This window comes from Salminus brasiliensis, chromosome 9 (assembly GCF_030463535.1).
Source record: "Salminus brasiliensis chromosome 9, fSalBra1.hap2, whole genome shotgun sequence".
NCBI lineage: Eukaryota > Metazoa > Chordata > Actinopteri > Characiformes > Bryconidae > Salminus > Salminus brasiliensis.
The window spans coordinates 22,484,196-22,512,028 of record NC_132886.1 but is presented as its reverse complement, the minus strand read 5'-3'; the positions used below and the strand labels follow the sequence as shown (position 1 = coordinate 22,512,028).

At 40.3% G+C, this 27,833-nt stretch overlaps 1 long non-coding RNA gene across 1 annotated transcript; it reads left to right on the top strand.

The window, feature by feature from the left end:
• Nucleotides 1–24,920: 24,920 nt before the first annotated feature.
• LOC140561629 (uncharacterized) lies at nt 24,921–26,549 on the top strand. Its single transcript, XR_011980082.1, has 4 exons — nt 24,921–24,989; nt 25,156–25,251; nt 25,376–26,161; nt 26,307–26,549. It is a non-coding gene; the product is annotated as an uncharacterized lncRNA (long non-coding RNA).
• The last annotated feature ends 1,284 nt before the right edge of the window (nt 26,550–27,833 follow it).

The following is a 27,833-nucleotide window of genomic DNA, read 5'->3' as shown; positions in this document are numbered from 1 at the left end:
GAACTGACCAATCACAAACAGGCATTCAAAACGAGCCCTTAAATACTCTGTGAGATGACTTTTTCTCTCGATCCTGGTGAAGCTGAAAAATCAGGGTTTCTTCCACCTGCCTACGTGGATTAGTTCTATAAAACACATATAACTAAGTCGACCTCCCAGATTGTCTTTTCATTATCGGAAACAACGAAAATAATTTTTTTAACAAACTTTATCTCATTCGATACCGTGACGTCAGTCTTCTACTGCGCATGCTCGCGGAGGGGCTGATCGGCATTCCGAAGCAAGCATGCGCAGACCAGTCAAACGGTATTTCCAACAGTTCTATACGTGACAGTTACCACCAGACCACTATAAATCAGCATATGCTGAGTTTTAAACACTGTTTTAAGGGGGGGGGGAAATCATATATGAGCTCTGAATTATTTAAAAAGTGGAAGAAAAAATAATAATGGTTAGTGGTCGTGCCATAGAGCCACGAGGGACATATCACCATAACAGGCATTAGCGGTTGCAGTCAAGGACCTTGAGAAGCACAGGTCTTCACAAGAGTTTTGCCAATTTGATCATTTGGGCTTTAGCAAAGAAGAAAGAGAAGCTTCCAACTGCATGTAATTTTAGAACGCTTGAGCAAAAAAGGTTAAGAGAATGTTTTGAGAAGAATTTAAGTTTTTCCTAAGAAGCCAAATAAAAGGCAGAGAAGAGACGGTTGGAAGTGGTTAGAGGCGAACAGTGGGAGTATTATCTGTAAGTTTAACGATGAGACACAGCGCAGAACTGCAATTTTCGAAAGAACTGTCCAATCACAAACAAGCATTCAAAACGAGCCCTTAAATACTCGGTGAGATGACTTTTTCTCTCAATGCAGGTGAAGCTGAAAAATCAGGGTTTCATCCACCTGCCTACGTGGTCTAGTTCTATAAAACACATATAACTAAGTCGACCTCCCAGATTGTCTTTTCATTATCGGAAACAACGAAAATAATTTTTTAAACAAACTTCATCTCATTCGATACCGTGACGTCAGTCTTCTACTGCGCATGCTCGCGGAGAGGCTGATCGGCATTCCGAAGCAAGCATGCTAAGACCAGTCAAACGGTATTTCCAACAATTCTTTACTGGACAGTTACCACCAGACAATTATAAATCAGCATATGCTGAGTTTTAAACACTGTTTAAGGGGAACAAATTTCATATATGAGCTCTGAATTATTTAAAAAGTGGAAGAAAAAATAATAATGGTTAGTGGTCATGCCATAGAGCTACGAGGGACATATCACCATAACAGGCATTAGCGGTTGCAGTCAAGGACCTTGAGAAGCACAGGTCTTCACAAGAGATTTGCCAATTTGATCATTTGGGCTTCAGCAGAGAAGAAAGAGAAGCTTTCAACTGCATGTAATTTTAGAACGCTTGAGCAAAAAAGGTTAAGAGAACGTTTTGAGAAGAATTTAAGCTTTTCTTAAGAAGCCAAATAAAAGGCAGAGAACAGACGATTGGAAGTGGTTAGAGGCGAACAGTGGGAGTATTATCTGTAAGTTTAACGAGGAGACACAGCGCAGAACTGCAATTTTCGAAAGAACTGACCAATCACAAACAAGCCTTTAAAACGAGCCCTTAAATACTCTGTGAGATGACTTTTTCTCTTGATCCTGGTGAAGCTGAAAAATCAGGGTTTCTTCCACCTGCCTACGTGGACTAGTTCTATAAAACATATATAAATAAGTCGACCTCCCAGATTGTCTTTTCATTATCGGAAACAACGAAAATAATTTTTTTTAACAAACTTCATCTCATTCGATACCGTAACGTCAGTCTTCTACTGCGCATGCTCGCGGAGGGGCTGATCGGCATTCCGAAGCAAGCATGCGCAGACAAGTCAAACGGTATTTCCAATAATTCTTTACTGGACAGTTACCACCAGACCATTATAAATCAGCATATGCTGAGTTTTAAACACTGTTTTAAGGGGGAACAATCATATATGAGCTCTGAATTATTTAAAAAGTGGAAGAAAAAATAATAATGGTTAGTGGTCGTGCCATAGAGCTACGAGGGACATATCACCATAACAGGCATTAGCGGTTGCAGTCAAGGACCTTGAGAAGCACAGGTCTTCACAAGAGATTTGCCAATTTGATCATTTGGGCTTCAGCAAAGAAGAAAGAGAAGCTTCCAACTGCATGTAATTTTAGAACGCTTGAGCAAAAAAGGTTAAGAGAATGTTTTGAGAAGAATTTAAGCTTTTCGTAAGAAGCCAAATAAAAGGCAGAGAAGAGACGGTTGGAAGTAGTTAGAGGCGAACAGAGGGAGTATTATCTGTAAGTTTAACGAGGAAACACAGCGCAGAACTGCAATTTTCGAAAGTTCTGACCAATCACAAACAGGCATTCAAAACGAGCCCTTAAATACTCTGTGAGATGACTTTTTCTCTCGATCCTGGTGAAGCTGAAAAATCAGGGTTTCTTCCACCTGCCTACGTGGACTAGTTCCATAAAACACATATAACTAAGTTGACCTCCCAGATTGTCTTTTCATTATCGGAAACAACGAAAATAATTTTTTAAACAAACTTCATCTCATTCCATACCGTGACGTCAGTCTTCTACTGCGCATGCTCGCGGAGGGGCTGATTGGCATTCCGAAGCAAGCATGCGCAGACCAGTCAAACGGTATTTCCAACAATTCTATACGTGACAGTTACCACCAGACCATTATAAATCAGCATATGCTGAGTTTTAAACACTGTTTTAAGGGGGGGAAAATCATATATGAGCTCTGAATTATTTAAAAAGTGGAAGAAAAAATAATAATGGTTAGTGGTCATGCCATAGAGCTACGAGGGACATATCACCATAACAGGCATTAGCGGTTGCAGTCAAAGACCTTGAGAAGCACAGGTCTTCACAAAAGATTTGCCAATTTGATCATTTGGGCTTCAGCAGAGAAGAAAGAGAAGCTTCCAACTGCATGTAATTTTGGAACGCTTGAGTAGAAAAGGTTAAGAGAATGTTTTGAGAAGAATTTAAGCTTTTCTTAAGAAGCCAAAAAAAAGGCAGAGAAGAGACGGTTGGAAGTGGTTAGAGGCGAACAGTGGGAGTATTATCTGTAAGTTAGCGAGGAAACACAGCGCAGAACTGCAATTGTCGAAAGAACTGACCAATCACAAACAGGCATTCAAAACGAGCCCTTAAATACTCTGTGAGATGACTTTTTCTCTCGATCCTGGTGAAGCTGAAAAATCAGGGTTTCTTCCACCTGCCTACGTGGACTAGTTCTATAAAACACATATAACTAAGTCGACCTCCCAGATTGTCTTTTCATTATCGGAAACAACGAAAATAATTTTTTTAACAAACTTCATCTCATTCGATACCGTGACGTCAGTCTTCTACTGCGCATGCTCGCGGAGGGGCTGATCGGCATTCTGAAGCAAGCATGCGCAGACCAGTCAAACGATATTTCCAACAATTCTATACGTGACAGTTACCACCAGACCATTATAAATCAGCATATGCTGAGTTTTAAACACTGTTTTAAGGGGAAAAAATTTCATATATGAGCTCTGAATTATTTAAAAAGTGGAAGAAAAAATAATAATGGTTAGTGGTCATGCCATAGAGCTACGAGGGACATATCACCATAACAGGCATTAGCGGTTGCAGTCAAGGACCTTGAGAAGCACAGGTCTTCACAAGAGATTTGCCAATTTGATCATTTGGGCTTCAGCAAAGAAGAAAGAGAAGCTTCCAACTGCATGTAATTTTAGAACGCTTGAGCAAAAAAGGTTAAGAGAATGTTTTGAGAAGAATTTAAGCTTTTCCTAAGAAGCCAAATAAAAGGCAGAGAAGTGACGGTTGGAAGTGGTTAGAGGCGATCAGTGGGAGTATTATCTGTAAGTTTAACGAGGAGACACAGCGCAGAACTGCAATTTTCGAAAGAACTGACCAATCACAAACAAGCATTCAAAACGAGCCCTTAAATACTCTGTGAGATGACTTTTTCTCTCCATCCTGGTGAAGCTGAAAAATCAGGGTTTCTTCCACCTGCCTACGTGGACTATTTCTATAAAACACATATAACTAAGTCGACCTCCCAGATTGTCTTTTCATTATCGGAAACAACGAAAATAATTTTTTTAACAAACTTCATCTCATTCGATACCGTGACGTCAGTCTTCTACTGCGCATGCTCGCGGAGGGGCTGATCGGCATTCCGAAGCAAGCATGCGCAGACCAGTGAAACGGTATTTCCAACAGTTCTATACGGGACAGTTACCACCAGACCATTATAAATCAGCATATGCTGAGTTTTAAACACTGTTTTAAGGGGGGGAAAAATCATATATGAGCTCTGAATTATTTAAAAAGTGGAAGAAAAAATAATAATGGTTAGTGGTCATGCCATAGAGCTACGAGGGACATATCACCATAACAGGCATTAGCGGTTGCAGTCAAGGACCTTGAGAAGCACAGGTCTTCACAAAAGATTTGCCAATTTGATCATTTGGGCTTCAGCAGAGAAGAAAGAGAAGCTTCCAACTGCATGTAATTTTGGAACGCTTGAGTAGAAAAGGTTAAGAGAATGTTTTGAGAAGAATTTAAGCTTTTTTTAAGAAGCCAAAAAAGGGCAGAGAAGAGACGGTTGGAAGTGGTTAGAGGCGAAGAGTGGGAGTATTATCTGTAAGTTAGCGAGGAAACACAGCGCAGAACTGCAATTGTAGAAAGAACTGACCAATCACAAACAGACATTCAAAACGAGCCCTTAAATACTCTGTGAGATGACTTTTTCTCTCGATCCTGGTGAAGCTGAAAAATCAGGGTTTCTTCCACCTGCCTACGTGGACTAGTTCTATAAAACACATATAACTAAGTCGATTTCCCAGATTGTCTTTTCATTATCGGAAACAACGAAAATAATTTTTTTAACAAACTTTATCTCATTCGATACCGTGACGTCAGTCTTCTACTGCGCATGCTCGCGGAGGGGCTGATCGGCATTCCGAAGCAAGCATGCGCAGACCAGTCAAACGGTATTTCCAACAGTTCTATACGGGACAGTTACCACCAGACCATTATAAATCAGCATATGCTGAGTTTTAAACACTGTTTTAAGGGGGGGAAAATCATATATGAGCTCTGAATTATTTAAAAAGTGGAAGAAAAAATAATAATGGTTAGTGGTCATGCCATAGAGCTATGAGGGACATATCACCATAACAGGCATTAGCGGTTGCAGTCAAGGACCTTGAGAAGCACAGGTCTTCACAAAAGATTTGCCAATTTGATCATTTGGGCTTCAGCAGAGAAGAAAGAGAAGCTTTCAACTGCATGTAATTTTAGAACGCTTGAGCAAAAAAGGTTAAGAGAACGTTTTGAGAAGAATTTAAGCTTTTCTTAAGAAGCCAAATAAAAGGCAGAGAAGAGACGATTGGAAGTGGTTAGAGGCGAACAGTGGGAGTATTATCTGTAAGTTTAACGAGAAGATACAGCGCAGAACTGCAATTTTCGAAAGAACTGACCAATCACAAACAAGCCTTTAAAACGAGCCCTTAAATACTCTGTGAGATGACTTTTTCTCTTGATCCTGGTGAAGCTGAAAAATCAGGGTTTCTTCCACCTGCCTACGTGGACTAGTTCTATAAAACATATATAACTAAGTCGACCTCCCAGATTGTCTTTTCATTATCGGAAACAACGAAAATTATTTTTTTTAACAAACTTCATCTCATTCGATACCGTGACGTCAGTCTTCTACTGCGCATGCTCGCGGAGGGGCTGATCGGCCTTCCGAAGCAAGCATGCGCAGACAAGTCAAACGGTATTTCCAACAATTCTATACGGGACAGTTACCACCAGACCATTATAAATCAGCATATGCTGAGTTTTAAACACTGTTTTAAGGGGGGAAAAATCATATATGAGCTCTGAATTATTTAAAAAGTGGAAGAAAAAATAATAATGGTTAGTGGTCGTGCCATAGAGCTATGAGGGACATATCACCATAACAGGCATTAGCGGTTGCAGTCAAGGACCTTGAGAAGCACAGGTCTTCACAAGAGATTTGCCAATTTGATCATTTGGGCTTCAGCAAAGAAGAAAGAGAAGCTTCCAACTGCATGTAATTTTAGAACGCTTGAGCAAAAAAGGTTAAGAGAATGTTTTGAGAAGAATTTAAGCTTTTCGTAAGAAGCTAAATAAAAGGCAGAGAAGAGACGGTTGGAAGTGGTTAGAGGCGAACAGTGGGAGTATTATCTGTAAGTTTAGCGAGGAAACACAGCGCAGAACTGCAATTGTCGAAAGAACTGACCAATCACAAACAGGCATCAAAACGAGCCTTTAAATACTCTGTGAGATGACTTTTTCTCTCGATCATGGTGAAGCTGAAAAATCAGGGTTTCTTCCACCTGCCTACGTGGACTAGTTCTATAAAACACATATAACTAAGTCGACCTCCCAGATTGTCTTTTCATCATCGGAAACAACGAAAATAATTTTTTTAACAAACTTCATCTCATTCGATACCGTGACGTCAGTGTTCTACTGCGCATGCTCGGGGAGGGGCTGATTGGCATTCCGAAGCAAGCATGCGCAGACCAGTCAAACGGTATTTCCAACAATTCTATACGGGACAGTTCCGACCAGACCATTATAAATCAGCATATGCTGAGTTTTAAACACTGTTTTAAGGGGGAAAATGTCATATATGAGTTCTGAATTATTTAAAAAGTGGAAGAAAAAATAATAATGGTTAGTGGTCATGCCATAGAGCTACGAGGGACATATCACCATAACAGACATTAGCGGTTGCGGTCAAGGACCTTGAGCAGCACAGGTCTCCACAAAAGATTTGCCAATTTGATCATTTGGGCTTCAGCAGAGAAGAAAGAGAAGCTTCCAACTGCATGTAATTTTAGAACGCTTGAGCAAAAAGGTTAAGAGAATGTTTTGAGAAGAATTTAAGCTTTTCTTAAGAAGCCAAATAAAAGGCAGAGAAGAGACGGTTGGAAGTGGTTAGAGGCGAACAGTCGGAGTATTATCTATAAGTTTAGCGAGGACACACAGCGCAGAACTGCAATTTTCGAAAGAACTGACCAATCACAAACAGGCATTCAAAACGAGCCCTTAAATACTCTGTGAGATTACTTTTTCTCTCGATCCTGGTGAAGCTGAAAAATCAGGGTTTCTTCCACCTGCCTACGTGGACTAGTTCTATAAAACACATATAACTAAGTCGACCTCCCAGATTGTCTTTTCATCATCGGAAACAACGAAATTTTTTTTTAACAAACTTCATCTTATTCGATACCGTGACGTCAGTCTTCTACTGCGCATGCTCGAGGAGGTGCTGATTGGCATTCCGAAGCAAGCATGCGCAGACCAGTCAAACGGTATTTCCAACGTTTCTAAACGGGACAGTTACCACCAGACCATTATAAATCAGCATATGCTGAGGTTTAAACACTGTTTTAAGGGGGAAAAATGTCATATATGAGCTCTGAATTATTTAAAAAGTTGAAGAAAAAATAATAATGGTTAGTGGTCATGCCCTAGAGCTAAGAGGGACATATCAACATAACAGACATTAGCGGTTGCAGTCAAGGACCTTGAGCAGCACAGGTCTCCACAAAAGATTTGCCAATTTGATCATTTGGGCTTCAGCAGAGAAGAAAGAGAAGCTTCCAACTGCATTTAATTTTGAAACGCTTTAGCAAAAAAGGTTAAGAGAATGTTTTGAGAAGAATTTAAGCTTTTATTAAGAAGCCAAATGAAAGGCAGAGAACAGACGGTTGGAAGTGGTTAGAAGCGCAAATTGGGAGTATTATCTGTAAGTTTAGCGAGGAGACACAGCGCAGAACTGCAATTTTCGAAAGAACTGACCAATCACAAACAGGCATTCAAATCGAGCCCTTAAATATTCTGTGAGAAGACTTTTTCTCTGGATCCTGGTGAAGCTGAAAAATCAGGGTTTCTTCCACCTGCCTACGTGGACTAGTTCTATAAAACACATATAACTAAGTCGACCTCCCAGATTGTCTTTTCATCATCGGAAACAACGAAAAAATTTTTTTTAACAAACTTCAACTCATTCGATACCGTGACGTCAGTCTTCTACTGCGCATGCTCGAGGAGGGGGTGATTGGCATTCCGAAGCAAGCATGCGCAGACCAGTCAAACGGTATTTCCAACAATTCTATACGGGACAGTTACCACCAGACCATTATAAATCAGCATATGCTGAGGTTTAAACACTGTTTTAAGGGGGGAAAATGTCATATATGAGCTCTGAATTATTTAAAAAGTGGAAGAAAAAATAATAATGGTTAGTGTTCATGCCCTAGAGCTACGAGGGACATATCAACATAACAGACATTAGCGGTTGCAGTCAAGGACCTTGAGCAGCACAGGTCTCCACAAAAGATTTGCCAATTTGATCATTTGGGCTTCAGCAGAGAAGAAAGAGAAGCTTCCAACTGCATGTAATTTTAGAACGCTTGAGCAAAAAAGTTTAGGAGAATGTTTTGAGAAGAATTTAAGCTTTTCTTAAGAAGCCAAATAAAAGGCAGAGAAGAGACGGTTGGAAGTGGTTAGAGGCGAACAGTGGAAGCATTATCTGTAAGTTTAGCGAGTAGACACAGCGCAGAACTGCAATTTTCGACAGAACTGACCAATCACAAACGGGCATTCAAAACGAGCCCTTAAATACTCTGTGAGAAGACATTTTCGCTGGATCCTGGTGAAGCTGAAAAATCAGGGTTTCTTCCACCTTCCTACGAGGACTAGTTCTTTAAAACACATATAACTAAGTCGACCTCCCAGATTGTCTTTTCATCATCGGAAACAAAGAAAATAATTTTTTTAACAAACTTCATCTCATTCGGTACCGTGACGTCAGTCTTCTACTGCGCATGCTCGCGGAGGGGCTGATTGGCATTCCGAAGCATGCATGCGCAGACCAGTCAAACGGTATTTCCAAGAATTCTATACGGGACATTTACCATCAGACCATTATAAATCAGCATATGCTGAGGTTAAAACACTGTTTTAAGGGGAAAAAATGTCATATATGAGCTCTGAATTATTTAAAAAGTGGAAGAAAAAATAATAATGTTTATTGGTCATGCCATAGAGCTACGAGGGACATATCACCATAACAGACATTAGCGGTTGCAGTCAAGGACCTTGAGCAGCACAGTTCTCCACAAAAGATTTGCCAATTTGATCATTTGGGCTTCAGCAGAGAAGAAAGAGAAGCTTCCAACTGCATGTAATTTTAGAACGCTTGAGCAAATAAGGTTAAGAGAATGCTTTGAGAAGAATTTAAGCTTTTCTTAAGAAGCCAAATAAAAGGCAGAGAAGAGACGGTTGGAAGTGGTTAGAGGCGAAAAGTTGAAGCATTATCTGTAAGTTTAGCAAGGAAACACAGCGCAGAAATGCAATTTTCGAAAGAACTGACCAATCACAAACAGGCATTCAAAACGAGCCCTTAAATAGTCTGTAAGATGACTTTTTCTTTCGATCCTGGTGAAGCTGAAAAATCAGGGTTTCTTCCACCTGCCTACGTGGACTAGTTCTATAAAACACATATAACTAAGTCGACCTCCCAGATTGTCTTTTCATCATCGGAAACAACGAAAATAATTTTTTTAACAAACTTCAACTCATTCGATACCGTGACGTCTGTCTTCTACTGCGCATGCTCGCGGAGGGGCTGATTGGCATTCCGATGCAAGCATGCGCAGACCAGTCAAACGGTATTTCCAACAATTCTATACGGGACAGTTACCACCAGAAAATTATAAATCAGCATATGCTGAGGTTTAAACACTGTTTTAAGGGGAAAAAATGTCATATATGAGCTCTGAATTATTTAAAAAGTGGAAGAAAAAATAATAATGGTTAGTGGTCATGCCATAGAGCTACGAGGGACATATCACCATAACAGACATTAGCGGTTGCGGTCAAGGACCTTGAGCAGCACAGGTCTCTACAAAAGATTTGCCAATTTGATCATTTGGGCTTCAGCAGAAAAGAAAGAGAAGCTTCCAACTGCATTTAATTTTAGAACGCTTTGGCAAAAAAGGTTAAGAGAATGTTTTGAGAAGAATTTAAGCTTTTCTTAAGAAGCCAAATAAAAGGCAGAGAAGAGACGGTTGGAAGTGGTTAGAGGCGAACAGTGGAAGCATTATCTGTAAGTTTAGCGAGGAGACACAGCGCAGAACTGCAATTTTCGAAAGAACTGACCAATCACAAACAGGCATTCAAAACGAGCCCTTAAATACTCTGTGAGAAGACTTTTTCTCTCGATCCTGGTGAAGCTGAAAAATCAGGGTTTCTTCCACCTGCCTACGTGGACTAGTTCTATAAAACACATATAACTAAGTCGACCTCCCAGATTGTCTTTTCATCATCGGAAAGAACGAAAATAATTTTTTTAACAAACTTCAACTTATTCGATACCGTGACGTCAGTCTTCTACTGCGTATTCTCGCGGAGGGGCTGATTGGCATTCCGATGCAAGCATGCGCAGACCAGTCAAACGGTATTTCCAACAATTCTATACGGGACAGTTACCACCAGACCATTATAAATCAGCATATGCTGAGTTTTAAACACTGTTTTAAGTGGAAAACATGTCATATATGAGCTCTGAATTATTTAAAATGTGGAAGAAAAAATAACAATGGTTAGTGGTAATGCCATAGAGCTACGAGGGACATATCACCATAACAGACATTAGCGGTTGCAGTCAAGGACCTTGAGCAGCAGAGGTCTCCACAAAAGATTTGCCAATTTGTTCATTTGGGCTTCAGCAGAGAAGAAAGAGAAGCTTCCAACTGCATTTAATTTTAGAACGCTTGAGCAAAAAAGGTTGAGAGAATGTTTTGAGAAGAATTTAAGCTTTTCTTAAGAAGCCAAATAAAAGGCAGAGAAGAGACGGTTGGAAGTGGTTAGAGGCGAACAGTGGAAGCATTATCTGTAAGTTTAGCGAGAAGAAACAGTGTAGAACTGCACTTTTCGAAAGAACTGACCAGTCACAAACAAGCATTCAATACGAGCCCTTAAATACTCTGTGAGATGACTTTTTCTCTCGATCCTGGTGAAGCTGAAAAATCAGGGTTTCTTCCACCTGCCTACGTGGACTAGTTCTATAAAACACATATAACTAAGTCGACCTCCCAGATTGTCTTTTAATCATCGGAAACAACGTAAATAATTTTTTTTAACAAACTTCAACTCATTGGATACCGTGACGTCAGTCTTCTACTGCGCATGCTCGCGAAGGGGCTGATCGGCATTCCGAAGCAAGCATGCGCAGACCACTCAAACGGTATTTCCAACAATTCTATACGGGACAGTTACCACCAGACCATTATAAATCAGCATATGCTGAGTTTTAAACACTGTTTTAAGGGGAAAACATGTCATATATGAGCTCTGAATCATTTAAAAAGTGGAAAAAAATATAATAATGGTTAGTGGTCATGCCATAGAGCTACAAGGGACATATCAACATAACAGACATTAGCGGTAGCAGTCAAGGACCTTGAGCAGCACAGGTCTCCACAAAAGATTTGCCAATTTGATCATTTGGGCTTCAGCAGAGAAGAAAGAGAAGCTTCCAACTGCATTTAATTTTAGAACGCTTGAGCAAAAAAGGTTGAGAGAATGTTTTGAGAAGAATTTAAGCTTTTCTTAAGAAGCCAAATAAAAGGCAGAGAAGAGACGGTTGGAAGTGGTTAGAGGCGAACAGTGGAAGCATTATCTGTAAGTTTAGCGGGGAGAAACAGTGTAGAACTGCACTTTTCGAAAGAACTGACCAATCACAAACAGGCATTCAATACGAGCCCTTAAATACTCTGTGAGATGACTTTTTCTCTCGATCCTGGTGAAGCTGAAAAATCAGGGTTTCTTCCACCTGCCTACGTGGACTAGTTCTATAAAACACATATAACTAAGTCGACCTCCCAGATTGTCTTTTCATCATCGGAAACAACGTAAATAATTTTTTTTAACAAACTTCAACTCATTGGATACCGTGACGTCAGTCTTCTACTGCGCATGCTCGCGAAGGGGCTGATCGGCATTCCGAAGCAAGCATGCGCAGACCACTCAAACGGTATTTCCAACAATTCTATACGGGACAGTTACCACCAGACCATTATAAATCAGCATATGCTGAGTTTTAAACACTGTTTTAAGGGGAAAACATGTCATATATGAGCTCTGAATCATTTAAAAAGTGGAAAAAAAATATAATAATGGTTAGTGGTCATGCCATAGAGCTACAAGGGACATATCAACAGAACAGACATTAGCGGTAGCAGTCAAGGACCTTGAGCAGCACAGGTCTCCACAAAAGATTTGCCAATTTGATCATTTGGGCTTCAGCAGAGAAGAAAGAGAAGCTTCCAACTGCATTTAATTTTAGAACGCTTGAGCAAAAAAGGTTGAGAGAATGTTTTGAGAAGAAATTAAGCTTTTCTTAAGAAGCCAAATAAAAGGCAGAGAAGAGACGGTTGGAAGTGGTTAGAGGCGAACAGTGGAAGCATTATCTGTAAGTTTAGCGGGGAGAAACAGTGTAGAACTGCACTTTTCGAAAGAACTGACCAATCACAAACAGGCATTCAATACGAGCCCTTAAATACTCTGTGAGATGACTTTTTCTCTCGATCCTGGTGAAGCTGAAAAATCAGGGTTTCTTCCACCTGCCTACGTGGACTAGTTCTATAAAACACATATAACTAAGTCGACCTCCCAGATTGTCTTTTCATCATCGGAAACAACGTAAATATTTTTTTTTAACAAACTTCAACTCATTGGATATCGTGACGTCAGTCTTCTACTGCGCATGCTCGCGAAGGGGCTGATTGGCATTCCGAAGCAAGCATGCGCAGACCAGTCAAACGGTATTTCCAACAATTCTATACGGGACAGTTACCACCAGACCATTATAAATCAGCATATGCTGAGTTTTAAACACTGTTTTAAGGGGAAAACATGTCATATATGAGCTCTGAATCATTTAAAAAGTGGAAAAAAATATAATAATGGTTAGTGGTCATGCCATAGAGCTACAAGGGACATATCAACAGAACAGACATTAGCGGTTGCAGTCAAGGACCTTGAGCAGCACAGGTCTCCACAAAAGATTTGCCAATTTGATCATTTGGGCTTCAGCAGAGAAGAAAGAGAAGCTTCAAACTGCATTTGATTTTAGAAAGCTTGAGCAAAAAGGGTTAAGAGAATGTTTTGAGAAGAATTTAAGCTTTTCTTAAGAAGCCAAATAAAAGGCAGAGAAGAGACGGTTGGAATTGGTTAGAGGCGAATAGTGGGAGTATTATCTGTAGGTTTAGCGAGGAGACACAGCGCAGAACTGCAATTTTCGAAAGAACTGACCAGTCACAAATAGGCATTCAAAACGAGCCCTTAAATACTCTGTGAGAAGACTTTTTCTCTCGATCCTGGTGAAGCTGAAAAATCAGGGTTTCTTCCACCTGCCTACGTGGACTAGTTCTATAAAACACATATAACTAAGTCGACCTCCCAGATTGTCTTTTCATCATCGGAAAGAACGAAAATAATTTTTTTAACAAACTTCAACTCATTCGATACCGTGACGTCAGTCTTCTACTGCGTATTCTCGCGGAGGGGCTGATTGGCATTCCGATGCAAGCATGCGCAGACCAGTCAAACGGTATTTCCAACAATTCTATACGGGACAGTTACCACCAGACCATTATAAATCAGCATATGCTGAGTTTTAAACACTGTTTTAAGTGGAAAACATGTCATATATGAGCTCTGAATTATTTAAAATGTGGAAGAAAAAATAACAATGGTTAGTGGTAATGCCATAGAGCTACGAGGGACATATCACCATAACAGACATTAGCGGTTGCAGTCAAGGACCTTGAGCAGCAGAGGTCTCCACAAAAGATTTGCCAATTTGTTCATTTGGGCTTCAGCAGAGAAGAAAGAGAAGCTTCCAACTGCATTTAATTTTAGAACGCTTGAGCAAAAAAGGTTGAGAGGATGTTTTGAGAAGAATTTAAGCTTTTCTTAAGAAGCCAAATAAAAGGCAGAGAAGAGACGGTTGGAAGTGGTTAGAGGCGAACAGTGGAAGCATTATCTGTAAGTTTAGCGAGAAGAAACAGTGTAGAACTGCACTTTTCGAAAGAACTGACCAGTCACAAACAAGCATTCAATACGAGCCCTTAAATACTCTGTGAGATGACTTTTTCTCTCGATCCTGGTGAAGCTGAAAAATCAGGGTTTCTTCCACCTGCCTACGTGGACTAGTTCTATAAAACACATATAACTAAGTCGACCTCCCAGATTGTCTTTTCATCATCGGAAACAACGTAAATAATTTTTTTTAACAAACTTCAACTCATTGGATACCGTGACGTCAGTCTTCTACTGCGCATGCTCGCGAAGGGGCTGATCGGCATTCCGAAGCAAGCATGCGCAGACCACTCAAACGGTATTTCCAACAATTCTATACGGGACAGTTACCACCAGACCATTATAAATCAGCATATGCTGAGTTTTAAACACTGTTTTAAGGGGAAAACATGTCATATATGAGCTCTGAATCATTTAAAAAGTGGAAAAAAATATAATAATGGTTAGTGGTCATGCCATAGAGCTACAAGGGACATATCAACAGAACAGACATTAGCGGTAGCAGTCAAGGACCTTGAGCAGCACAGGTCTACACAAAAGATTTGCCAATTTGATCATTTGGGCTTCAGCAGAGAAGAAAGAGAAGCTTCCAACTGCATTTAATTTTAGAACGCTTGAGCAAAAAAGGTTGAGAGAATGTTTTGAGAAGAAATTAAGCTTTTCTTAAGAAGCCAAATAAAAGGCAGAGAAGAGACGGTTGGAAGTGGTTAGAGGCGAACAGTGGAAGCATTATCTGTAAGTTTAGCGGGGAGAAACAGTGTAGAACTGCACTTTTCGAAAGAACTGACCAATCACAAACAGGCATTCAATACGAGCCCTTAAATACTCTGTGAGATGACTTTTTCTCTCGATCCTGGTGAAGCTGAAAAATCAGGGTTTCTTCCACCTGCCTACGTGGACTAGTTCTATAAAACACATATAACTAAGTCGACCTCCCAGATTGTCTTTTCATCATCGGAAACAACGTAAATATTTTTTTTTAACAAACTTCAACTCATTGGATATCGTGACGTCAGTCTTCTACTGCGCATGCTCGCGAAGGGGCTGATTGGCATTCCGAAGCAAGCATGCGCAGACCAGTCAAACGGTATTTCCAACAATTCTATACGGGACAGTTACCACCAGACCATTATAAATCAGCATATGCTGAGTTTTAAACACTGTTTTAAGGGGAAAACATGTCATATATGAGCTCTGAATCATTTAAAAAGTGGAAAAAAATATAATAATGGTTAGTGGTCATGCCATAGAGCTACAAGGGACATATCAACAGAACAGACATTAGCGGTTGCAGTCAAGGACCTTGAGCAGCACAGGTCTACACAAAAGATTTGCCAATTTGATCATTTGGGCTTCAGCAGAGAAGAAAGAGAAGCTTCAAACTGCATTTGATTTTAGAAAGCTTGAGCAAAAAGGGTTAAGAGAATGTTTTGAGAAGAATTTAAGCTTTTCTTAAGAAGCCAAATAAAAGGCAGAGAAGAGACGGTTGGAAGTGGTTAGAGGCGAACAGTGGAAGCATTATCTGTAAGTTTAGCGGGGAGAAACAGTGTAGAACTGCACTTTTCGAAAGAACTGACCAATCACAAACAGGCATTCAATACGAGCCCTTAAATACTCTGTGAGATGACTTTTTCTCTCGATCATGGTGAAGCTGAAAAATCAGGGTTTCTTCCACCTGCCTACGTGGACTAGTTCTATAAAACACATATAACTAAGTCGACCTCCCAGATTGTCTTTTCATCATCGGAAACAACGTAAATATTTTTTTTTAACAAACTTCAACTCATTGGATACCGTGACGTCAGTCTTCTACTGCGCATGCTCGCGAAGGGGCTGATTGGCATTCCGAAGCAAGCATGCGCAGACCAGTCAAACGGTATTTCCAACAATTCTATACGGGACAGTTACCACCAGACCATTATAAATCAGCATATGCTGAGTTTTAAACACTGTTTTAAGGGGAAAACATGTCATATATGAGCTCTGAATCATTTAAAAAGTGGAAAAAAATATAATAATGGTTAGTGGTCATGCCATAGAGCTACAAGGGACATATCAACAGAACAGACATTAGCGGTTGCAGTCAAGGACCTTGAGCAGCACAGGTCTCCACAAATGATTTGCCAATTTGATCATTTGGGCTTCAGCAGAGAAGAAAGAGAAGCTTCAAACTGCATTTGATTTTAGAAAGCTTGAGCAAAAAGGGTTAAGAGAATGTTTTGAGAAGAATTTAAGCTTTTCTTAAGAAGCCAAATAAAAGGCAGAGAAGAGACGGTTGGAATTGGTTAGAGGCGAATAGTGGGAGTATTATCTGTAGGTTTAGCGAGGAGACACAGCGCAGAACTGCAATTTTCGAAAGAACTGACCAGTCACAAATAGGCATTCAAAACGAGCCCTTAAATACTCTGTGAGATTACTTTTTCTCTCGATCCTGGTGAAGCTGAAAAATCAGGGTTTCTTCCACCTGCCTACGTAGACTAGTTCTATAAAACACATATAACTAAGTCGACCTCCCAGATTGTCTTTTCATCATCGGAAACAACGAAAATAATTTTTTTTAAAAACTTCATCTCATTCGATACCGTGACGTCATGCTTCTACTGCGCATGCTCGCGGAGGGGCTGATTGGCATTCCGAAGCAAGCATGCGCAGACCAGTCAAACGGTATTTCCAACAATTCTATACGGGACAGTTACCACCAGACCATTATAAATCAGCATATGCTGAGTTTTAAACACTGTTTTAAGGGGAAAACATGTCATATATGAGCTCTGAATTATTTAAAAAGTGGAATAAAAAATAATAATGGTTAGTGGTCATGTCATAGAGCTACAAGGGACATATCAACAGAACAGACATTAGCGGTTGCAGTCAAGGACCTTGAGCAGCACAGGTCTCCACAAAAGATTTGCCAATTTGATCATTTGGGATTCAGCAGAGAAGAAAGAGAAGTTTCCAATTGCATTTAATTTTAGAACGCTTGAGTAAAAAAGGTTAAGAGAATGTTTTGAGAAGAATTTAAGCTTTTCTTAAGAAGCCAAATAAAAGGCAGAGAAGAGACGGTTGGAAGTGGTTAGAGGCGAAAAGTGGGAGTATTATCTGTAAGTTTAGCGAGGAGACACAGCGCAGAACTGCAATTTTCGAAAGAACTGACCAATCACAAACAGGCGTTCAAAACGAGCCCTTAAATACTCTGTGAGATGACTTTTTATCACGATCCTGGTGAAGGTCAAAAATCTGGGTTTCTTCCACCTGCCTACGTGGACTAGTTCTATAAAACACATATAACTATGTCGACCTCCCAGATTGTCTTTTAATCATCGGAAACAACGAAAATAATTTTTTAAACAAACTTCATCTCATTCGATACCGTGACGTCATGCTTCTACTGCGCATGCTCGCGGAGAGGCTGATTGGCATTCAGAAGCAAGCACGCGCAGACCAGTCAAACGGTATTTCCAACAATTCTATACGGGACAGTTACCACCAGACCATTAAAAATCAGCATATGCTGAGTTTTAAACACTGTTTTAAGGGGAAAAATTTCATTTATGAGCTCTGAATTATTTAAAATGTGGAAGAAAAAAATAATAATGGTTAGTGGTCATGCCATAGAGCTACGAGGGACATATCACCATAACAGACATTAGCGGTTGCAGTCAAGGACCTTGAGCAGCACAGGTCTCCACAAAAGATTTGCCAATTTGATTATTTGGATTTCGGCAGAGAAGAAAGAAAAGCTTCCAACTGCATTTGATTTTAGAAAGCTTGAGCAAAAAGGGTTAAGAGAATGTTTTGAGAAGAAATTAAGCTTTTCTTAAGAATCCAAATAAAAGGCAGAGAAGACACGGTTGGAAGTGGTTAGAGGCAAACAATGGGAGTATTATCTCTAAGTTTAGCGAGGAGACACAGCGCAGAACTGCAATTTTCGAAAGAACTGACCAATCACAAACAAGCGTTCAAAACGAGCCCTTAAATACTTTGTAAGATGACTTTTTATCACGATCCTGGTGAAGCTGAAAAATCAGGGTTTCTTCCACCTGCCTACGTTGACTAGTTCTATAAAACAAATATAACTAAGTCGACCTCCCAGATTTTCTTTTAATCATCGGAAACAACGAAAATAATTTTTTAAACAAACTTCATCTCATTCGATACCGTGACGTCAGTCTTCTACTGCGCATGCTCGCGGAGGGGCTGATTGGCATTCCGAAGCAAGCATGCGCAGGCCAGTCAAACGGTATTTCCAACAATTCTATACGGGACAGTTACCACCAGACCATTATAAATCAGCATATGCTGAGTTTTAATCACTGTTTTAAGGGGAAAAATGTCTTATATGAGCTCTGAATTATTTAAAAAGTGGAAGAAAAAATAATAATGGTTAGTGGTCATGCCATAGAGCTACGAGGGACATATCACCATAACAGACATTAGCCGTTGCAGTCAAGGACCTTGAGCAGCACAGATCTCCACAAAAGATTTGCCAATTTGATCATTTGGGCTTCAGCAGAGAAGAAAGAGAAGCTTCCAACTGCATTTGATTTTAGAAAGCTTGAGCAAAAAGGGTTAAGAGAATGTTTTGAGAAGAATTTAAGCTTTTCTTAAAAAGCCAAATAAAAGGCAGAGAAAAAACGGTTGGAAGTGGTTAGAGGCGAAAAGTGGGAGTATTATCTGTAAGTTTAGCGAGGAGACATAGCGCAGAACTGCAATTTTCGAAAGAACTGACCAATCACAAACAGGCATTCAAAACGAGCCCTTAAATACTCTGTGAGATGACTTTTTCTCTCGATCCTGGTGAAGCTGAAAAATCAGGGTTTCTTCCACCTGCCTACGTAGACTAGTTCTATAAAACACATATAACTAAGTCGACCTCCCAGATTTTCTTTTAATCATCGGAAACAACGAAAATAATTTTTTTAACAAACTTCATCTCATTCGATACCGTGACGTCAGTCTTCTACTGCGCATGCTCGCGGAGGGGCTGATTGGCATTCCGAAGCAAGCATGCGCAGACCAGTCAAACGGTATTTCCAACAATTCTATACGGGACAGTTACCACCAGACCATTATAAATCAGCATATGCTGAGTTTTAAACACTGTGATGGATTATTTGTGCGTAAGAACACATTATGTACTCATAAACATGATTGTATGTGTATTCTGCTATAATGACCAAGTCTTAGCCAGTCAGCATTTCTGTACTCAAGATTAGTGTAAATGCCCTTGGGGGGCTTGGCAGAGCCCACTTGGGGTGAATCTGAGGTAAACTCAGTGGAAAACACCCAAAATTCTGCAGTAGTGCGATCGTCAGCACAAATGGCCTTGCAGGTGTTAGCACTCTTTTTAAAAAACAAAGTTGTAAGACCGCAGGACATAAGCGAATACAAAAGTGACAAGATTAAGGGGTAAGGGGCTTCCCATAGTATTATAAGCGGATCCAACCATGAAATATTACGATTAAAAAAAATATGCGTGGGGGAAGCCACAGCTAGATAAGGACAGTATATAAGGCCCAAGAGAAGCCCCACTTTTTAGACTGCTTTTGGAGAGTGCTGGCTGTCTCAGGCTAACGCATTACATGTAGTGCCTTAGTCTTTACCTGTTTTGTATACTTTATACAGAAATAAAGGTTGCACTCTGCCTTTCTATTGACTACGGAGCTGGATTCTTTTATGCACCATTTCTAAATGCTTATTAGCTGATTGGGGGATTTATAGTGAAAAAGAGCCGACATTTTGGTGGCCCGTTGGTTGGCTTCGCTCTGCGCGCCTTGCGCCCTGTTTGACTGACGCCGCACCTGTGCCTGGCCTGTTCCTGTCCTCCTGTCCTTCAGCGCGCCAGTTTCAACTTTAAGGTAAGCCGATCTTTGTATTCAAAAATCTGCTTAAGGGGGGATAGGGCCTGGCTGTCCACAGGCCTCAGTGGTGTTCAGCTTCCAGTATATCTGGCTCCGAGTCAATGAGAAATGCTGATAACTGTTATTAGAAAACCAAATAAAAAGTAAATAACTACTAGAAAACCAAATAAAAAGCAAATAACTTTTAGAAAACCACAGAAAAAGGAGTAACAGTCAGAAAACCAAATAAAAAAGTGATGATAAAATGGCATAGAGAAAAGCCGGCAGAGAGAAAAAAGGGTTAAGGGAATAACCCTCAGAGATAAAGCCATTAAAGAGAAAGGCCTAGAGAAAAAAGGAAACAGTGCACAAGTAATAGTGGTACCAAAGTATATGTTACGCGGTTTTGTCTGTCTTAAATGTTGTTTAATACATGTTTTGGCTGTGTTTTATTCTGCAAAGCGCTTGCTATGTTTGAAGCTTTGTGTTTAAAATGTCTAATGAAGTTTAAAAGATAATGGGAGGCACAGACAATGGTATTATTATCTCTCATACTGTGGTCTCTATTGATATAATACCTTTGAGGACATTTGTCTGTGTTGTTATTAAGATCCTAACATGTATTAGGAGAGGGAATAAAGTGACAGAGCATACCTTGAAGTTTACTGGATATCGGTAATTAGAGATATACGGAACTAGAGCTGACCTTGCGGGCCCACAGGCCTAGGCCTGCAAGAGTAGTGTGTATCCTATATCAATTGATAGTTGAAAAGCCTCAGAAAATGTATTGGTGGATATATGACAAAGTGTGTTGATGGTTAATAAACACCAGGTTGTGTTAAAGAATATTGGCTATTGTATGTTGAAGTAGCAAAAGATATAGCTGTAGGAGCTATACGTAGCCGTGACCTACACCGGTTACAGAGGTGACTGTAAAGGGTATTATTGCATGTGTTTACTTGGATAGGGGCTCTGCGAAGGAATATTAGTAGCTAGACTTTGTTGGAACACACAAGGTGGTGTGTGTAAAATTGTATTTGTCTTGTAGAGAAGAGCAGCAATCATGGATAGTGAGTTGCTTTTAGCTGAAACACAGGGAATCAGAACTCATTTCTGGTTAGAGAGAACATACAAGAATGTGCAAGGCATTGAGCGTTGGCAATCAGAGCAGCTTGTCAATCATAAGTTGTGGTTGTTGACTGATTGGTATAACCTGGACCTTGCTGAAGAGGTCTTTCCACACCTCAGACTAACTGAGAGAATTAGGTGTTTTTGGACCTCAAGACTATTGACTCCTGTCTTAAACCTAATCTTGACTAATTCTAGTGCAACAGGAGTCACATTGGGGTTAGAGAACCTGCCATGGGGATCATTTGAACCATTATCTGTGGCAGCAGACATTCAGGATAGACAGTGTAGGGAGCTACAAGTCTACCTGTCCATCACTACACGCTCCGTTTTGTGGGAGCGTGGCTCCGCGACTATGATTTTGGCAGATGGCTTCAATCCAATAGGGATGGAATTTCACACAGAGGCGCTGAAGCGCCCTGCTGAAACAGTACATAAGATCCATGCTGAGGTTAGTTGGAATGGGGCAGCCACTTTGGACCCCAGAACAGCAGAAAGGAAAGTCAATAAAGGGACATATGCCCTAGTCATCCAACCCAGCACAAAAGACCAATAAAGTGTATAAGGTGTGAAGGCCAGGCAACTACATAAATTATCCTAGAAACATTTTCTTAAGTAAGCCACGTACTTTATTAGCATGAGAAAAGAATAGGCAGAGATTGAAACAGTAGAATTAACCAAAGTTATTCTACATTTAAATAAAGTAAATGAAAAGAAAAAGACACATGCTAAGCCTAATGTTTTATTAGGTCTCTGTCTCCAGTGATCCACAGGAGAGAGAGAGAGAGCAGATAGCAAACCCTTTCCTGGCTGAAACCAAGGAGGGGACGAGAGAGAGAAAACTCCACCCAGAGGCGGTGACCATTGGACTGACTCACCTCACACCCACCCACAGGTTAACTCGCACCCACCTAATACACGCACACACTCACACAGCCTGTTAGCAACCCTTTAGTAGCACCCAAATTATTTTTAGATTACACAAAACACTATCACTTAAGCAATACACATGATAGAATCACAAGCTTCAAAGACAGAAAAAAGGGAACCATCACCCATAGACTTAGTGGCAGCCTCAGGAATAGCGCCAGAGGTAGAATTAAAGAGGACCATGCGGAAGTGGAACAAACTGACCAAGAATCTCACACATCAGTGGCCCAAGAGAGGAACCTTTGATGAAGATTTGTGTCAAACTATTGCAGACCTAGAAGGGGAAAAGGTGGTGACGTCCAAGAAAAAACATATCAAGCAACAAAGACGTATGATCGTTCTCAAAGCCTTCATGGAGCAAGCCACACTTCTGAAAGAAAAAGAGAAGCTGTACAAGCAACATGGGGACCAATCAGAACGACCCCGACTGTACCCCAAACTCAAACGTGAACGACCACCTCCATATGTTCCAGGCTCCAAGGACAAAGAACCAACTGCAACCCAGTGCCCACTGCAAGTAACCACGTGGACTGAGGCTGACATGGAGATGGAAATGCAAGGTATGGTCAAGTTCAAAGTCAAAGATCAACCAGATTCCACAAGCACACCTGCAGTCCCTGAGAGTCACTACCAGACTCCAACCCCATGTCCATCCAGAGAAGAGGTGAGGCAGCCCGAGAGGGGGGCTGAGAGACCAACTGCAGTTTCCCCGAGTCCACCCAAGCTGACACTACACAGCCTGTGCACAAGAGATGACTCACCAAAGAGAGACACCCCAGCAATAACTCTGAATGCACCTGATGACGAATGGCTGTATAACAATGGAGGTTCTTATCAAAAGCCTTCAACGCAGAGCACACCTCATGAACAAGAAGACGCAACAAGTGGCTGGACGACCAAATTAATGCAAGACAACACCGACATCATGATCCCTCGACGATGGCATGGTGAACTGATGATTGAGTCAGAGCAGCATGCAAGACACAGACGTGAGGATGAACAAGCACATTTCAACACACTGATGAGGGAGACAGAAGAACTGGCAAAACAGACTGAAGCAGAACTGAAGCTCCTGAAAAAACAAAAAGACCAGATCCAGAGACCACATAAAACCAGCTCACTACCCCGAGACATGAGAAGAGAAAGACAAGAGATGAACTACCAAGAAGAACAACAAAGTGGTACGGCTGAAAGTTCATCAGAAGATGAAGAAATAAGAAAGCTAATAGATGACACCTATGTACCAAGACGATCAAGACGTATCAAGGACAAGAAGGGCAAGAAAGACAAAGCTTCCCTGTATCCCATTCTTTACAAGGGATCTGAACAAACCTATGTCCCATGGTCCTTCCTAGATCTTAAAGGCCTGATTGACCAACTACCCAGCATGCATGATGGAGGCCAAAAGTGGATCACAGCCTTTGAAGAACGCACTACAGGTCATAAACTGGCTGTAGGAGACCTGAAGGCAATTCTCTCCCAAACCATAGGGAAAGCAAAGATGGAAGAAATCTTCACATTGGCAGGAGAACCAGACCTGCACTGTAAAAAATCCTTTTTTCAAACTGTTCTCTAAACTAAAATAAGAATGTAATTTGAACTAAAATAAGTGAGTAGATGAAGTTTACATGTCATAATGAGTAATTTAAGCAAATTCAGCTCAAATTTATTATAAACTAATTTCTCTTTGTTCGTGTAACTTACAATTCTATGTTTCTGATCCACAATACCAAGTAATTTAGTTAACGCATGCGCACTTCATGTCAGTGGAAGTTGCTATGGGGTTTCCCAGTCTTGGCAGGGGCTTAAGCACGTTCCTGAGAACAGCTAGCGTAGAGTACAGAAAGTCATTTACAACAGCTGATGAAGGTATCTTTGACTACGACTATTGTTAATGTGGATATATTAGCTGGAGTAATATGTGAAAATAAATTATCTTTGTAAAACAATGTTTGCAAGCCCAGAACTGCTCGGGGTTAAAGTAGTGTTTCTCTGGCAGTGTGTTAGCTCGCTAGCCAGCTTGCTAGATTAACTAACATTAACATTTTGCTGTTGTGATTATTTTCTCACAGAATAGGTTGGTTTTTCAACGCTTTTTTAAATTCGGTTTTAATATGTCGGAGTTTCTAGAAAAAACGTTGTTTTCAAATGTCACTTTCGACGGTTTTTCCATATATTTTAGTTAGCTAGCTAATGCTGCTTTTTTAACTAAAGGGGACGAGGCATGGCATATTCGTTGCCATACAGTTGTTTTTGTAATTGTGTCGAAGTAAATAGTTGGCGCAGTCTGCAGACTTTATTAGTCAGAGTTGCCACATTGCTCAAATCTGATTTTTAGCTCAGATTATTTTAGCTCGGACCTTTACGGCTCACTAACAAATGTAAGTGACCTCTATATTTGCGCAATGCGAACAAATCTGTCCCTAAAACGACTCACGAGCAAATTATATAAAACCTAGTATTTGTGAGGGGACTCGAGTAATATATATTCCTTGGTCATTTTTAGGCCACGTTAAAACGTGCAGAATTTATGCGCCGTACGCCATAACGGACAGCAGCCGTTACAACCGTTACAGTTACAGTGTGTTTACATGGCCCCTGTCGCAAACTGGTCTTGTAGAAGAAATACTGTTTTGAGAGATGTAGTTTTCCTAAAAGAGTGGTCAGTGAGTGTGAATATTGTTACTGTCCAATGAAAAATAATTATCTACAAAATGGCAAATTTTTCAGGAGAGGACAAAAATCTAATTTAATTTTAATGCAGTGTCAAAAGAACCAGACTTTTTCCATGCAGTTTTGGGCCACTTCTGTTGGTTCATTCATCATGAAATTTTCACACAACACAAATGTCATCTGCTGGGTTCTAATGATTCGTTCATGTTTTTTAATGGACAGCAACGATATGGTAATGGCTGTGTTGATGTTTTTTTTCTGTAGTGGGCTGGAGTAGCCACTTCCATGTTAAATGTTGCTTTGTAGATGAACGTGATTCTTGACACACTTGATAAACACTGAACACAGAGCTGCTTGAATATTGCTGCAAGTATTGTCAACAGTATGTTTTCCCTTAGGTGAATGACATTGTTGCCAAACGACAAAGAACAGTTCTTGAAGGGTTGCCCCTTTTTTTGCGGGAAAATCCATCTAGCTTGCTGAAGAAATGTCTGGTAAGTAGCCTTCTGTGTACCTATGTAGATCAGTTACATGATTTCTGAATGTATAATACAAAATTTTAAGCTGTCTCTCTTTTTCTCACATTCCATCTCCACTCCCCCTTTTCTAATTTCTCAGGACACAGACACTGAAGACCACTACACCAAAGATGTCAAGGTTGCCATTCTCACAGTGATGGAAGATGATGTAGCTGCCTCAACGTCCCTGCCAAATGTCACGAACATTGCAATTATCCTAGAAGAGGTTGTTGTTCTTCAGGATATTGTTGATCTGCCAACAGCATTTGCATACTTGTTTGGCCTTCTGTTTGCCATTAATATGGAATATCCCCAAGAACTCAGGTACACCTTTGAGGCAATACAGAAGATTTTCATGGATCTTGGTGAATCTTGCACTGCAAGAGTCCATTCCCTAAAGGTTAAGCTGTGCTAGATGGACTGATGGATGCTTAATCCTCCTTGCAATCCTTGTCACCATACCTTTCTGTATGCAAAATTGTCTGCATTATGCATAATATCAATACTCTTGGTTTCCAGAAATGTGAGTAGAAGGAACACATTTTTATTAGATTCATGGAGTTCGTTTTTTTCTTTCCAAAAAGAAAGAAAATGGACCATACTTTAAATAAGGTGTCAAAGCAAAATTGAAATGCAGGTTGCATTTTGCTATTTAAAAAAGTTTAAAGTTTTGAACATCTTTATCAGTTCAGTTATTTCAGGTTAACAAAAGGTTTTGTAACATTGGAAAAGCTCACATTTTTGTTGTACCATTGTTAAAGCCACAAATGTGTGGCGTTTAAAAATGTTATGACCATATTGCACCATACTTTTACGATGTCCAAGATGAATTGTAATGTAGGTTGCATGTTAAAGTGTAAACATTTTGTCTGTTCAGTTTTTGCAGGTAAACAAAGGGTTTAAGCCACACGTTTGTGACTTTAACAATTTTTATTTGATTCATAGACTCAAATGCATCATACATTTAAGGTGTAAAAGAAAACATAGTTTAAAGTTAAAGTGTAAACATTTTGTCTGTTCAGTTTTTGCAGGTTAACAAGTTTAAAAAGTGCTGGTTTTATCACATTTTCTTCCTACACAAATCCATAGCATTTAAATATTTGTAAAATTTTATAAATGATTTAAGTTGTATATGGAATGGAGATTTAATGCTTTTAATTTTTCTGCTTATAGATCACACTATTTGTACAGTCCTGGGCATGTTCCATGTATTGTAGCCCATGCATATTGAATTTTACTCCATTCTGATTAATAAAGTGTTTTATTAATGCTCATATTTTCTTTGTTACTTCGGCTTAAAATATTAAGTAAACCATCTGGACTCATTTTTTACCGTTGTGGTAGCTTTTGTTCTACCAACTAACATTGCTTAGTTCTGTAATTGGTTCAGTGGACAAAATTATTTTTGTTAAGTGGACTCATCACTTAACTTGATATTTTGAGTTGGGAAGACTTTTGACTCCAAAAGTTCAGTTTACTCAAAAATTCACTTGTAATAAGTTGACATTTTTTTTTTTGTTGGCTGAACTTTTTTTTTTTTACAGTGTGGTAAAAAGAAATTATTATGATGAAACCTCAGCTGACAGGTACAGAAACCTTGTCTGGAATGCCATCAGAAAAGAATACCCATCCAACATGGACCCAGGACAACTGGAAGCCATGGAACTGAAACCTGAAACATGCATAAACGAACACATCAGCAACTTTCAGAGAAAATGGCTGGAAGAAACAGGAACTGCCTGGAATCACAATCAAACCAATCGCAAATTTTTCCAGATGATGCTGAAAAAGAGCCTTCCCCAAGAAGTACAAGAAGCCCTAGAAGGCGTCGTGGGATTAAGCAGCATGCCGTGGCAAACCTTTAAAGATCATGTGGTTCACCATGTGGAAAGACACAGAAAGAAGAAGGAACAAGACAAAGAAAGCCTGGAGAAGTTGACTGCCCTATTACAAAAAGCACAATTGACTGAATTAAAGAAAAAAGAAAAACCAAAGAAAGAAGACAAAACTGACCCAGCCTATCAAGCTGCAGTTCTAACCCAACCAGCCATGATTCAACCCACCCCAGTTCCAGTAGCTAGCACCATGCAGACTGTGGCTACTCAACAGCCTCAAATAGTGGCTACATCCCAGCCTCAAGTAATCTCACCAGCTGTAACAATGCCAAACCAGCAACTGATGGCAACACCAAGCCAGCAAATAAACGTACCTCCAAATATTAGCACACCTTTCATGGCCCCCATCAACTTCTATGTTGGTGGAGCGAATCGGGGTCACAGAGGAAGAGGAAGAGGTCGAGGAGGCAGAGGAGCAAGAGGAGGTAGGCCACCCTACTATGCACCAATGACAGGTGGTGGACCTGAAGCTGCTGAACATCCAGTACAACAACCTCTTCAAACCGCTGCTCCATACTCAACTGCCCCACCAAGACAATCCCAAGTTGAATGCTGGACATGTGGACAACCAGGACACATAAGCCGTGTCTGCCCTAACGGGGCAGTGCCAACTCAAGATTGGTATTGACGAGGCCTAGAGAATCCAAAGGGGGAGTATCTGCA